Source organism: Pteropus medius, unplaced genomic scaffold, assembly GCF_902729225.1.
Source record: "Pteropus medius unplaced genomic scaffold, Ma_sr-lr_union100, whole genome shotgun sequence".
In the NCBI taxonomy this organism is placed as follows: Eukaryota; Metazoa; Chordata; class Mammalia; order Chiroptera; family Pteropodidae; genus Pteropus; species Pteropus medius.
This window is the reverse complement of record NW_024349519.1, coordinates 20251844-20264991: the sequence shown is the minus strand read 5'-3', so window position 1 is coordinate 20264991 and position 13148 is coordinate 20251844. Positions and strand designations below refer to the sequence as shown.

The window sequence follows — 13148 nt, the reverse complement described above, 5'->3', positions numbered from 1 at the left end:
ACCACTTGTCTCAGATCTCTGCCTTCACACAAGTTAGATATAACTATGCCCATTTTCCTGCACACTTAGACCAGTGAGGCAGAATCTCAAAAGGACATAAGTGAGTGCATTTTCCATTAGAGCTATAATCTTCACAAGCCCAGCATAGCAGTGCAGTGACAAGACAACACCCAAGGCCATTCTGTGGTCCATGATAATCTCATGGAGATTATTCTCTCACTGTTGATGAGACTCTTCCTTAGCAATCTGTGAGCAAGAAATTAGATAGGAACACCCGAAGAGAACTGTAGAAATTCCCCCAAAGAATTTATTCTGTAGAGAAATAAAACCTAAAGAAAACTTTTTCCTCACTTGAGGTTACTTAAATGTTAGGATTTACACCTTTGGATATAAAAATTGGTAGAGAAATGAGTTTCTCTGAAGAGTATTCTTGAAATACTCAGACAATGAAAGATTCATAAATGTAGTGTTTCTCTTCAAACTCTTGTTAAAGACTACCATAAATATGTATATTGAAATTACAAACACAAATATGACTTATTTTTGATACATGATCAAAGTTATCACTAAATTTCATTCAAATCAATTGTTTTTAATTATTATAGTAAAAAAGCTTACATTTTTGCTCCTTTTAGTATTTGCATGCAAAAAAAAAGTCTTTTTTTTTGGAAAAAAAAAAAACAAGAAAGTCTGTATCTTTTATGATTTCCTTAACATATACTATGCCTCTCACATTTAATACCGTCTTTTTTTCTGGAACGTTTCCTTTTTACTCACAGCTTTTTTTGTACGACCCGAATATTAAGACCATCTTCAAAAGGGTACGTAATCAATACAGAAGTGCCTCGAGGGCACAGTGATGAGAATTACAATCTAGACACCAGACATACATACACTTAATCTTAAAAAAATAAAAATAAACCATGTCGCTCATAATAATCATAGTTTACGCTCCAGCGGTAGCTGAGATTCATAAATGTTGGCGGCTTGCTGCGCCTTCTCCTAACTAGGTGTGTGACTCTGATACTCAGGCAACTAGGCAAAGCCCTGGAGGATGCACGAAACCCCAATCTGCGGTCTTCGCAGGGCGGTCAGAGGCCGACTCGCACGATGCCACATCAGTCCAAAGATTTGTCTCTCCCAGTCTGCTCCTGCCCAGGTATCTCACCCCGCCGCCCTCCGGCTCCTTACCTAGAGGATGCGAGCGCAGCAGCGGACAGGAGAAGGTGCTGAAGTAGGCGCAGCGGCAGCGCGAGCTCTGCTGGCGCGCCGCCCCGCCCTCCGCTCCTGCACGCCGCCGGCTCCCGGGCGGGGCTGCTGGGCCGCGGGTTCTGAGGGGCAGGGAGGCCGACTCCACCAGGCAACCGCGGCGCCCCGCTCTCTTGGTCCCGCCCCGAGGTACACGTGACGGCCACGTTGGTCGCTGATTGGAGAGTCGGGGAGAGGCGGAAGCGGCTCGTTACCCCAGGAGACTGAGTGCCAGAAGAGCGGTTACCCGGCAACGGGTAGTCTGAAGGGAAGACGTGGTTCCCAGGCTTTGAGTGAGGCTTCAGCTGAGTTTATAGTGAGGCTGAAAGTGGAGGCAAACAGTGAACCATAAGCGTTCTCACTAGCTAATACATTCCACATACCGAGTATGCACTTTCTAGGTAAATGAGTCAAATATACAATAAATAAATCATCCATCTCCTTGAGAGACCTGGAGGAGGGAGATGAGCCTCATTCGGGAGCTAGGCTGCACTAGTCTTGAACTATCACCTGGAATGTGAGTGAATGCAGAATGCTAAGTCTCCTGCACTTCACTATGGTCTTATTTTACTCAAGCCGGTCTGTGGGAAACCCTTTTGGGTGCGACTATTTATACTAGTGGAGTCGTATATAGTTAATATACGGGGACTTCAAAGTGTTCAACACTGACTTTTCCCTTGTGGAATCTGATTGAATGGAAATGCTTGGTACTGTCATTTCTATTTTCTTCATATCTCTGAAATATCTTCACTACCTATGGCCTTTATCAAACACGGGAGAAAATAATCCTTCATGTACTTGGAATAAATCGTATTTAATAACATTTATTGAACTTTAATTATATGTCAGACTGAGACTAGTCAATGAATGGTCTACCCCAACCAGGGAAATTCCTTGGACATAATTTCTATCCTCCAATGTCATTGGCTTTTCTTTTCTTCCTAAGTATTCTCTGCAGGCTGTTTCCTACCACAGCATATATTCTATTTTGCAAATTAAAATTTACTTATGTTGCCTAACAATAAACTTGTTAAAAGTTAGAATCAGTTCTTACAATTGTTCCCTACGTCTAAAAAAGTGCCTGATGAATGGCAGACCTCCAATACATGTTGGATGGGTGAATGGGTGGATGGATGGATGCATAAAATAATAAATTAGCACACAGTCTACCAGAGAAAGTATAGAGGGCAACAACTAAATATAATTCAATGTGTTAAGTTCTACTTAGAACTTTTAGAAAAGTTCTGTGAGATGATCTTACATGAGAAAGTTTTCTTCCAGTATATTCAGAGAAACTTTCAATAAGAGTGCTATTTGAACAGGAACTTATTAAATGCATAGATTTCACCTGATGGAAAAGGGGACAGGACATATCAGGCAGCAAGAACAGCATAGCCCGAAGCACAAAATAGGGGAAATGCATGGCTGATTTAACTAATTTTGACTTGTTCACTTTCTCTGGAGGAGGCAAGCATGGGTATCTAAAGATATGAGAGGAGGTAGAAATTGGCCAAAGATTAAAATGGAAAAATAAGAAACCAGATGGAGGAGGACATTGGATTCCCTATTAAGGTTTCACTTTACCCTCTAAAACAAGGGTGTTTTCTTGAGGAAAGATACCTTGGAAATGGTGGAGGTACATAAGGGTGCAAAGAAGTGAAAAGCATGATTAATTAGGAGAAGAATGCACTAGTTAATGGAAAAGATGCCAATAGCCTGAATTTAAACAATGAAAATAAGAATGATGAAGAGGGAAGATCACAAGAAACATTTCTGAGAAAATAGATTTTCCTTTTATGATTGATATTTGCTAGGTACAGTGCTAAACAGTTGATAATACATATGAAGAGAACAAGTAGTCAAAGACAAAATGTCTAGTTTGGTCCATCAGTTGGATAGAAAAGTCTTTTAAGTCTAATTGGCTCATAATTGCTCAAACTTTCCAGTTAAGAATTGTATAACCAAATGAAACATTAGAAATCATCTGTTTATGCATTCTCAATTTTAAAATGAAGGTATTGACACTTGGAAAGTTATAAATTCATCACGATCATGCAGCCATATTAGTAGAAGAATTGGTATCATGATCCCAGACTCCCGATTCAGTACTCTTCTCCCTTTGTGGTTCATTCGTTTTGAAAGCGAGATTTAAACAATCACAGATATAGTTAGATCTAGAACCCAGAGAAACAATAGAATCTAATTTCTGAGGAAAAGATCTCTGCTCTAATTTTCAACCTTTTATGAAAGTATTAATGTAGTGCTTTCATCTCACAACGAAAAAAAATTGTCAGTTGCTCAGGCTGAAAGTTTCAAGGAAATCATTAGAGTTCTTCATATTTAGAGTGCACAGAGTCTTCACGATTAAATTTAAAAGCAGAGTGATTAGGGGAATCAAACGGCTCTAGTCAATTCGTCTTCAAGGCTAGGCATGTCCTATGAGAGCAGTGGCTTTGAAAAGGTGCTGAATGCTACTTAATGTGCCCTTTTCAGTGGATATTCAAAAAAAAAAGAAACTAACCAGGAAGAACATTTTAAACTTAAATTTTAGGAAAATTTAGCCAAAAGTGCTTTAGATGCACCTAAATGGAAAGCCCTCTCACACTATTTTTAAAGTAAAAATAGTAAGAGAACAGAAACAATTGTGCCATAAAAACAAATCAAACCGATGTGCACTAAATATATAGAGAACTAAATATTTAAAAACATATTGTATATAAATATACTTTTAAAACTTGAAATCATTTTTTAAAAATACAATCTATTTCCAAAATATTAGCTATTATGGTGTATATATTACATGTATTGAAAAATTAACATTTCAGTTATTATAAAATATATTACTTAGCTAACATTACTCTTTGGACTGCATAGGTACTGAAAGGGCTTAAAATTAATTAAACAATAATTGCATAAAATTTGAGATGTTATCACTAGAATAATATTGATTAAATTCTTTAAAACATTTTTAATTATAAAATATTTAAACAAGAAAGTACAGAGAATACCATTTATATTTAATAAATTTTAAATATAAATATTTGTCATCTTTTTTTAAAAAAAACACTTTGTAGGTAAAGTGAAATCGTCTATTTTTCTCCTGTCATACCCTCTCATTTCACTCAGACATAACTAACAGATAAATCTATATTCTAAATTTTCTTTATTCCTGTTATTACTTTTAAAATTTTATACATATTGGTATGTCTAGTTATAGTTTATTCATTTTGATTGATATGGATCTTGCTATACAAATAAATCACTACAATTTACTTATTTACCTATTGATGAGCATTTATGTGAACTTTTCCCTATTGCAAAATGCAATGAATCTCCTTGTACGTACACTTATTTATGAGTTTCTCAGACCACAAAGTGGGATTTGCTGGGTCATGATACATGGGCATCTTCAAGTATAATATTTCCAAATGCCTCTCCATTTATACTCTAGCTAGCAATATATAAATGTGTTTCCTGCCCCACATCCTCACTAACATCATATTTTCATAGTTTTTCCCAATCTGAGTAAAATGGCATCATCTTATGATTTAAATATGTATTTTCTGAATTCATTGAAATGTAACTATTTTTATGTTTATAAATTGACCATTTATTTCCTTTGATTATTTATCTTTATTTGATTCACTTTGCCTTGTTGATTTGTGGTTCTTTAAGTACTCAGGGTGTTCATCTTTGTTAGATATCTGCATTGCAAATATCTCTCCAAATTTTCAGTTGTGAAAAATTCTCAATCATTATTCGTTCAAATATTTATTCTATCTTTCTCTTCCAAAATTTCAAGTGGACCTATAGTAGAGTCATTAAATTCACCTCTCATGTCTTTATCACTTTCTTTTCATATTTTTAATCTCTCTATCTCTCTATACTGAATTCTATATGAATCACTTAGTACTAGATTTTAATTTATTAATTCTTTCTTCAAGTCATTTCAAAGTAGTGAGTCTGGTTCCTGCCGAGACTCAAAGGGCACTCTGAGGGTCCATTTCTCAGATGGAGCCAACTCTCATTTGCTTTTCCCTACTTCAGACTCGAAATCTTTGGCTTCATGTTATGGTTTCAGTCCCAGATCATCATATTTCATCCTCAAATGTGCTTATCAAATTTCTAAGTGAGGCTAACGACTATAATATTCAAATTCCCAAAATTATGGGTCCCTAAACCCTCTGAAATTTTGACTTATTTGGAGGAAACTTTTTTTTTATCTATTCACACAAAATTTTCATATACATTCAGATGGTTCACCTTCTAAAATCTCATCAAGGATCAACTGATTCTAGATTACAAATCCCTATTCTATTGATTCCATGTTTCTCTAACACGTTTCTCTTTGCACTACCAGAAATGCCATTCCTTTGACAATATATCCACTTTCACAAATTGGGTTTCAGAATAACACACCCTTTTTATGTTCTCTTCTACTCACCTTAGTTCCTTAATATTTCTTCTTAGTTCAATTTATTTTACACATAGTAATAAAGAACATGATGTTATCACTCAGTAGGCTGCTGAAGCCAGACTGTACTGACCTGAAAGAAATGACTGTTATATTTTTCAGGATTTTTGCAACCCATTATTAAACACAACTATCATGAAATTATATGAGCTTATAATTAAATTTAATCAAAAAACAAAGTAATAAATGCTCAAAACTCACTTCCTATTATTTATGATTATTTCACTTTTATCTATGCTTTCGAGATTATTTATGTCTAGTATGTCTATTTATGTCTATGTCTGTATGGTGGAAATACTATATAATATTGCATATTATTTTTCAACTTATCATTCAGTGACATCACATTGGTGGCTTGAAATTGGCCACAGTAGATGGGTATATTTACACGCTGAAAATCAGCAAATGCTACACATCAGAGCATGACTCATGGTTTTGTTGATTGTCTAGATCTACATTGTCTAATAAAGTAGCTACTAGCAAAATGTGGCTATTTAAATTTAAGTTAATTTAAATAGAATTAAAAATTTAGTTCCTCAGTCACAGTAGCCACATTTCAAGTGCCCCATAGTCCCATGTGGTTAAGTGGCTATCGTATTAAACGGCACAGATGAATATCATTTTCATTGTCACAGAAAGTTCTGTTGGAAGTGCTATTTTATTTCGGGAGTCAGAAAACCATTTCTGTGCATATTCTAGATTTTGCAAGCCATATAGTTTCCATCTCAGTGACTGAATTCTGCTGTTGTTCCTGGAAAGTAGTTATATAATACATAAATGAATGGGTGTAGCTGCATCCCAAAAAATCTGCATTTACAAAAACATGACATAAGCTAGATTTGACCTACATGTCAAAAATATATTAAATGAAATATATAAGCTGAAATATGTTGTTATTTAAGAGGAATGTGGCAAAATTAAGGTTATAAACCAATCCCTGCTATATATAAACTTAAAAAAGTGATGGAGAAAACATTAATAATGCAATTCAACTATAGAGTGAGAGTCTATAGCTTTTACACTGTAAATAGCACACAAAATTGAGAAATTTGCTTCTAATATTCAAAAACTGTTATTCAGTGCTACAAAGAGATTGCTAAGGTTAAGGATGAACAAGCCTTCATTGTTTGGCTTTTGACTTACTCATTAACATAAATGAAGATACCAATCGGCATTAAAATTGGAACTATATTCATTTGTCAATTGCAACTAACTGTAAGTTGGCTATCAATCCAAGAGTTTGGCAAAAATTAATGAAAAAATTCAGTGAAAATTAATTAGCTATATGGAACATAAAGTGAAGAATAATAAATATTATATAATTATGTATAAATTGCATACAGCACACCCTTTATATCAGCCAAATTTATATATAATAAACTTGTGTACATACATATACGCATACTTTTTTTTTTTCAGAGAGCTGGTTGTTAAACATTTATTAGTACACCACTAGAAAGTACTTAAATGTGTCTAAAAATGAGACACAAGAGTGCATTATTAATCTTGATGTTTCTAAAACTATTTGTCTTTGTATTCATCTGTTTGTTTTACTTCCTGTATTTCTGCATCATGGCCTTGAAAATTTGCCACTCATCTCCAGCTGTGGGGAACATAAATGATTGATGGCTCCAGCTGCTATGCTCTGAATCCACTACCACTGGGTCTTGCCAAAGCCACATTCACTGTATATAAATTTTATTTCAAAAATTATTGCTTGACCTTGGCAAATAACTAATTGTCCCTAATTAAAATAAAATGTCCCAACAGTATTCAGTTTGCCCATTCAATTGAAGGAAAATTATGTGAATGCATTTCTTAAAAAATAAAAAAGGTGCTTTTTCAACATATATTTGCACTGAATGTTGAGGGTTAATAGAAACGTAAACAAAATTATTCTTGTTTACTTACACAGCTACCTGAGCTTATATCCTCAATTTTACCATGTTCTTACATATTTGTTCAGCTTATTATAAACTAAGTAGAAATATTTTTTGACATAAGATACAGAAAACTTATCTGAGATAGATATTATAACTCCTGAAATCTAAAACTTCCCAATATGAGCATTCTATTCATGTGTGTGTGTGTAATATATATTTTACTGTCTGTATTGAAATAAAATTTGTCAAAGCCTTATAAATAGCATTGAAGAAGTATCTATAATAGCCTGACACAATGCAAAAGACTAAGCGCAGGCAAACTAAAACAAAGTTTAGACTTCTGGTTCTGGAAAATAAGCCTTAGACTATTTTGCTATGAAAATAACACAAGATGCTGTTGCTATGAATGGGAGTCCCGCATGAAGCAATTTGCTGAAAAATATCTCAGAAGACTTTGGGCCCCTAAGACAAAGCTTTCAGGTTCTAGGGGTGATTGCCAACATTTATTTTTAATCCATGATTTTAATATTTTAGTGACACCATGTTGAAGGGCATTTGATAATTTTTCACTTGTTTTTGAATGCTTAAGATAATAAGCAATAATAAGTAAAAACTCAACTTTCCTAATATCTTGTTCAGTGCATGGCCAAACTTACTTTGGCTCTGCTTTTTGAGAGCAGCTGTAAAATTAAACCTTAGAGGATTTCTTCTATGTTAATTGTATTTCCAAATGTAACCATCTTGGAAGAGAGAGAGAAAAGAAAAATAAAGGGAAGCTTTGTATATATATTTTATGAAATATGAAAAAAAGGTTACATCATGTTTTTCTGGATGGCAAACTGATAAATTGGTTGATTTTATGATTTAAAGTTTTTTTCAAAGAGCACGACAGGTTAAATTAATAAGAAGTTTTTTGTCATATCAGTGTTTTACACTACCTTGTACCTACGCCACCCTGACCCCACCGCTATGTTATGGTGTTAGTGTTTTTAGGGATGAAAAAGAAATAAGAAACCAACTGATCCAATATCTTTTCTGGAGAAGATAATATAGAATTTCCTTTTTCTCAAAAGGAATGTGCAGTCAAAGTAAATAAGTAAATAAGCAAGTCAATCGATACTTGCCACTTACATAAGTTGCTTTGGTAAGCGAATGTTAAAAAATTTAACTTTATATTTGATAAGTTAATACTTAAGGAAATAATTATAGTTAGCTTTTCAAAACTTTCCATTGAATAATGCCTTATTTTTAAATTGAAACATAGAGAGTGATCATGAAGCAAGATCCTTAGGAATTAATTTGTAAGTATTCTTTAACTCTTTAATTGCCAGAATATTTTAGTATAGTTGCTCTTTGTATGCAAAGAAGTTTTTCTCTCTAGTTCATGAAAACATGGTTAAATTTTGAGAAATTTTTCGGTCATGTGCCATTTCCCCAGTTACAAGCTTTTTACTCATTGAAGGAGGGAGCCAGAAAGATGTTATAATTAGTTCAAAGGAAAATTCAAAACCTCACAAATGTATATAGTGGGTAAGAGAATATTGAAATGAATTTCAGATGGAGGCAAACACTATGTTTTGGGCACGAAGGAGTAAATTAAATCTTTGCCCATCAGGTCAGAATCTACATATCTATCAGTTACGTATAATTTTAAAAGCAGCGCAAAATCACTCAAAGACAATTAACTGGGCTAGAATCAGACAGCCAGAAGGATGGAAGTTAGTCAATGCAGAGATTTCCATTGTCTTTTCAATAGATTGTGTTGGTGATATTTGCATAGCTCGCTTTGGACACATAGTACACTTGTTGAGGTGACAAATGCGTAGACTTTAAATTTAATTGAGTTGATTGATTTCTAACAAATATCACATGTAGGTTCACCAGGGAAAAGAAATATAATCTCAGGGGATAAGAGGACTGAAGTAGTATTTAAAGCTTAGTTTAAAATAGCATATTGGCATAGTTGTAAACTAGAATTATCTAATAGCTATCAGGCATTAAAAGAGGATTTTAGTTTATTTATTCATCACTGCTATTCCAAAATCTTTATTGTCAAATTTACAGTGGTTTCTAGCTGAGATTTCTTTGGTGGGGAACAGGTAGAGTATATTATAATTACATATGATGGAAAAAGTGTTAATCTCTTAGTATTAAAAAATCTTAGTGATTCTTTGCTTAATTAAAGTATTGAGTTCAAAACTAAAGTTTCTGACATTTCTGAAAGAATGTATAGATTGTCTATTATAATAGGACAATCCTAACTTTTCTAGTGATTAAGTGATACTTTTGAATTGCCACTAGATGACACTGTTGCATCCTTAGTAGATAATGGCAGTTGATGTCTGTTGGTAGTTCTGAAAGAAATTCAAGTTCCGTCAGGACAGGCTTGATTCTTAGCCCCTACATTTGATTGTCTGCTTGCTCATAAAACTCCACTCAAACCAACAATCTGTCTAACCCTGAAATGACCTACAGAATCTGATAGTTGTGATACCTAGTTATTAGGAGCCAAGTCAGTGAAACCCAAGCATTAGTCTCCCTCTCTTCCAGGGGTCAATTTGCTCGTTCTGCGTATAATCTTAAAGCAGTAAGTCATGCCTTTGTCTCTGCTAAGTTGCCCAGCTGGCAGTTTTCCTTCCATCTCTTGCTGCTGCACTGTGGTCACTGCCTCGTTCCCCTGATGCGATGTGCTCCTTCTCTGAAGGCAGCAGCAGCAGAGGGACAGTAGAGAACCAACAGTTCCTTTGACTTTTCCACCCTTTCATACTCCATAGCAGCATCACCCAGTGCTGAAGGGTGGATGGACCGGTGTGACAAAGGAGCTATAATGTAGGAGAAAGCAACTTCAGACTACATGCTGAATATGCCTTTTCTCACCATCCGGAGAAAAATCATCCAAGAAATTTAGTTACAACTTTTATAGGATTAGAGTTTTGCTTGTCAGGTATACAGAAGTTCCTAACCTTGATACTCCTTCCTCAGCACTGGCTACTTCATAAAATTGCCTCCTCCTTCTAAATTCTGCCATTAGGCTCTCCATGCACAATCAGGGAATCCATCTCTTACCCACAGAGGTTACTTTCACCCCAGCACCCACCCTCCCAGCCATTCTGGGACAGGTGGGGCATGGGCAGAAGGGAGAGGAGTGGGTGGAGCAGGAGCTGCTGTGACAGACTCACCTCTGGCTTTGTAGGTCCGTCATAATGATATCAGCAGAAGCAAGCACTCCAAGTCTCTTCCCTTTGAGGTCTTCCTATTTTAATTTGCAGGCACGCCTCTTTCTTCAGATTGTCAAATAGGCCCCTGAGAAATTAAACACAGATTTACAACATGCCAATTTGGGGGCAGGTACGTACACCCCTCATGAGACAAATAGCAATTAGCAGATTCAGCAAAATGTAAATAGAGGTTGCAAACTGGTCAGGACCAACATATGGGTTGTGTTCGGCTTAAGGATTACACAATTTGTTTAAAAGTGAGGCAACATTAAGGTTTTTGAGAAAACTTGGAGGAGTGAGAGATGTCCCAGATCTCTCCCCTTGAAACAACAATAAGCTGAATATCTGAAGCTCAACAGAAAACACTCAACTGACACACAAGCACGTCTGATCATGGGATCTGCGAATAGGAGCTACTACAGGTCAGAACTGCGGGAGTCAGATAGTTGGGTGGTAGACTAGGAGAAACAAAGAAGCTGCCTCTTGCAGCCGGAACTCCCAGCAGGAGGAAGGGGAGAGGAGCATGTATGGTGGGTACCCTGAACAGCAATGACTGAGAGAGCTGTGAGCTTCACGCAGTGGCAATGCCCAGGGATCAGGGCAGAAAGCAGAGAAGTAGGGATGGCAGAGAAGCAACAGTTGTTTATTATCAGCCACGGTTGTAAAATGCAAGGCCGAGCCACAGCTCCCATCCCCCAACCCAAAGAGCCCCTCTCCCCATATCCTCCAAGACTAAACACCACAGAGCCCCAGGGAAATTTGAGCAAATGCTACCAAAACTGTCGCTAACAATGACAGGGACTGAGACTGAGGGTAGCGAGCATGATTGAATATTTATAAGAAAAAAGAGGTAATTTTGAGACATATAAGCAGGGATCCAAAAGGCTTAAACGTCACCTACTGGAAACCAAAAGAAAAATGACATCTTTGCAGTAAGCTAAAGATATCTTTGTATAATAAATCTTTTTTCCTGGAAAAAAGACAGAATACACTTTCATTAATACCTAGGTGGAGAAATAGTCCATTAAACACCATCAACAACCAAGGTGACAAGGCATCTCAGGAAGAAAGAGAAAAATCTCCAGAAAAAAAGATTAAAGACATGGAAATATGCAACTTAAATGACAGAGAATTCAGGATGGTACTTCTGAAAAAACTCAGTGAGATCCAAAATAATTCATATCAACAATTTCAGGAATTAAAAAAAAAAAACAGCTGGATCATCAGAATGTGTTTTTTAGCAAGGAGATTGAAACCCTCAAAAAGAATCAAATAGATCTTCTGAAGATAAAGAACACACTGAAAGAGATGAAAAATGAAATAGCAAGCTTGGAAAATAGAGTTGACCAAATAGAGGAAAGGCTCAGTGATGTCAAAGACAGAAATCTAGAAATAAATCAGAAGGAAGAAGAGAGAAACCCAAGAATGAAAAATAATGAAAGAACAATACAAGAACTAGCTGATACTATCAGGAAAAAAAAAACAAACATAAGAATAATGGATATTCTCAAAGGGAAGGAAAAGGAGCAGGGATTAGAAAGCATTTTCAGACAAATAGTGGACAAGAATTTTCCAAATCTAAGGAATGAACTTGAGCTTAGAATTCAAGAACTCAACAAAACACCCAATCATCTCAACCCAAAAGGCTTTCATGAAGACACCTTGTATTAAAATTATCAAAAATCAATGACAACGAAAGAATTCTCTGGGCAGCCAGGGAAAAGAAGACTGTAACCTATAAAGAAAAACCATTTAGATTATCATCAGACTTCTCAGCACAAACCCTACAAGCAAGAAAGGAGTGGAATAAAATATTCCAACTATTAAATGAAAGGAACTACCAACCAAAAATAATATATCCAGCAAAGCTCTCCTTTAGATATGAAGGAGAAATAAAGGCCTTTCCAGACATATAAAAATGGAAGAAATTCACTACAAGGCCTGCATTACAAGGAAATACTGAAAGGGATCATCTCACCTAAAACAAAATGACAAAAAAAAAATACGTAACTAGGAGTAAAGTGACAAGCAGGCAGATAGAAGCAGAGGAGTTCAACCCTTACTAAGAACAGGACATTATAAGCTTAAATAATAAGAAGAGATTTGCCATTGCAAGATAGTAATGAACATTCAGCATACATAGGGAAAAACTGAGACAACAATGACAGAAAAGGAGAGGATTCAAAGATCCAAATTAGCAAAGGGGAAAGGAGATAAGGCACACGCAGAAGAAAAAGGACGACTGTATATATATAACGGTCCTCTACATATTCGTAATGGTAACCACAGGCCAAAGATTCAGAACTGAAGTATATAACATAAAAC

At 35.6% G+C, this 13148-nt stretch overlaps 1 protein-coding gene across 3 annotated transcripts in view; it reads right to left on the bottom strand.

Moving 5' to 3' along the window:
- WDR17 (WD repeat domain 17) overlaps positions 1-1354 on the bottom strand; it is an 89606-nt gene extending 88252 nt beyond the window's left edge. For 2 of the 3 annotated variants that reach the window (XM_039882584.1, XM_039882586.1), the window contains exon 1: positions 1192-1353. The gene's annotated coding sequence lies outside the window, so the exon portion shown is untranslated. Of the gene's footprint in view, positions 1-1191 lie in introns of all 3 variants that reach the window. The other variant, XM_039882585.1, reaches the window with a different exon arrangement.
- Positions 1355-13148: the final 11794 nt, after the last annotated feature.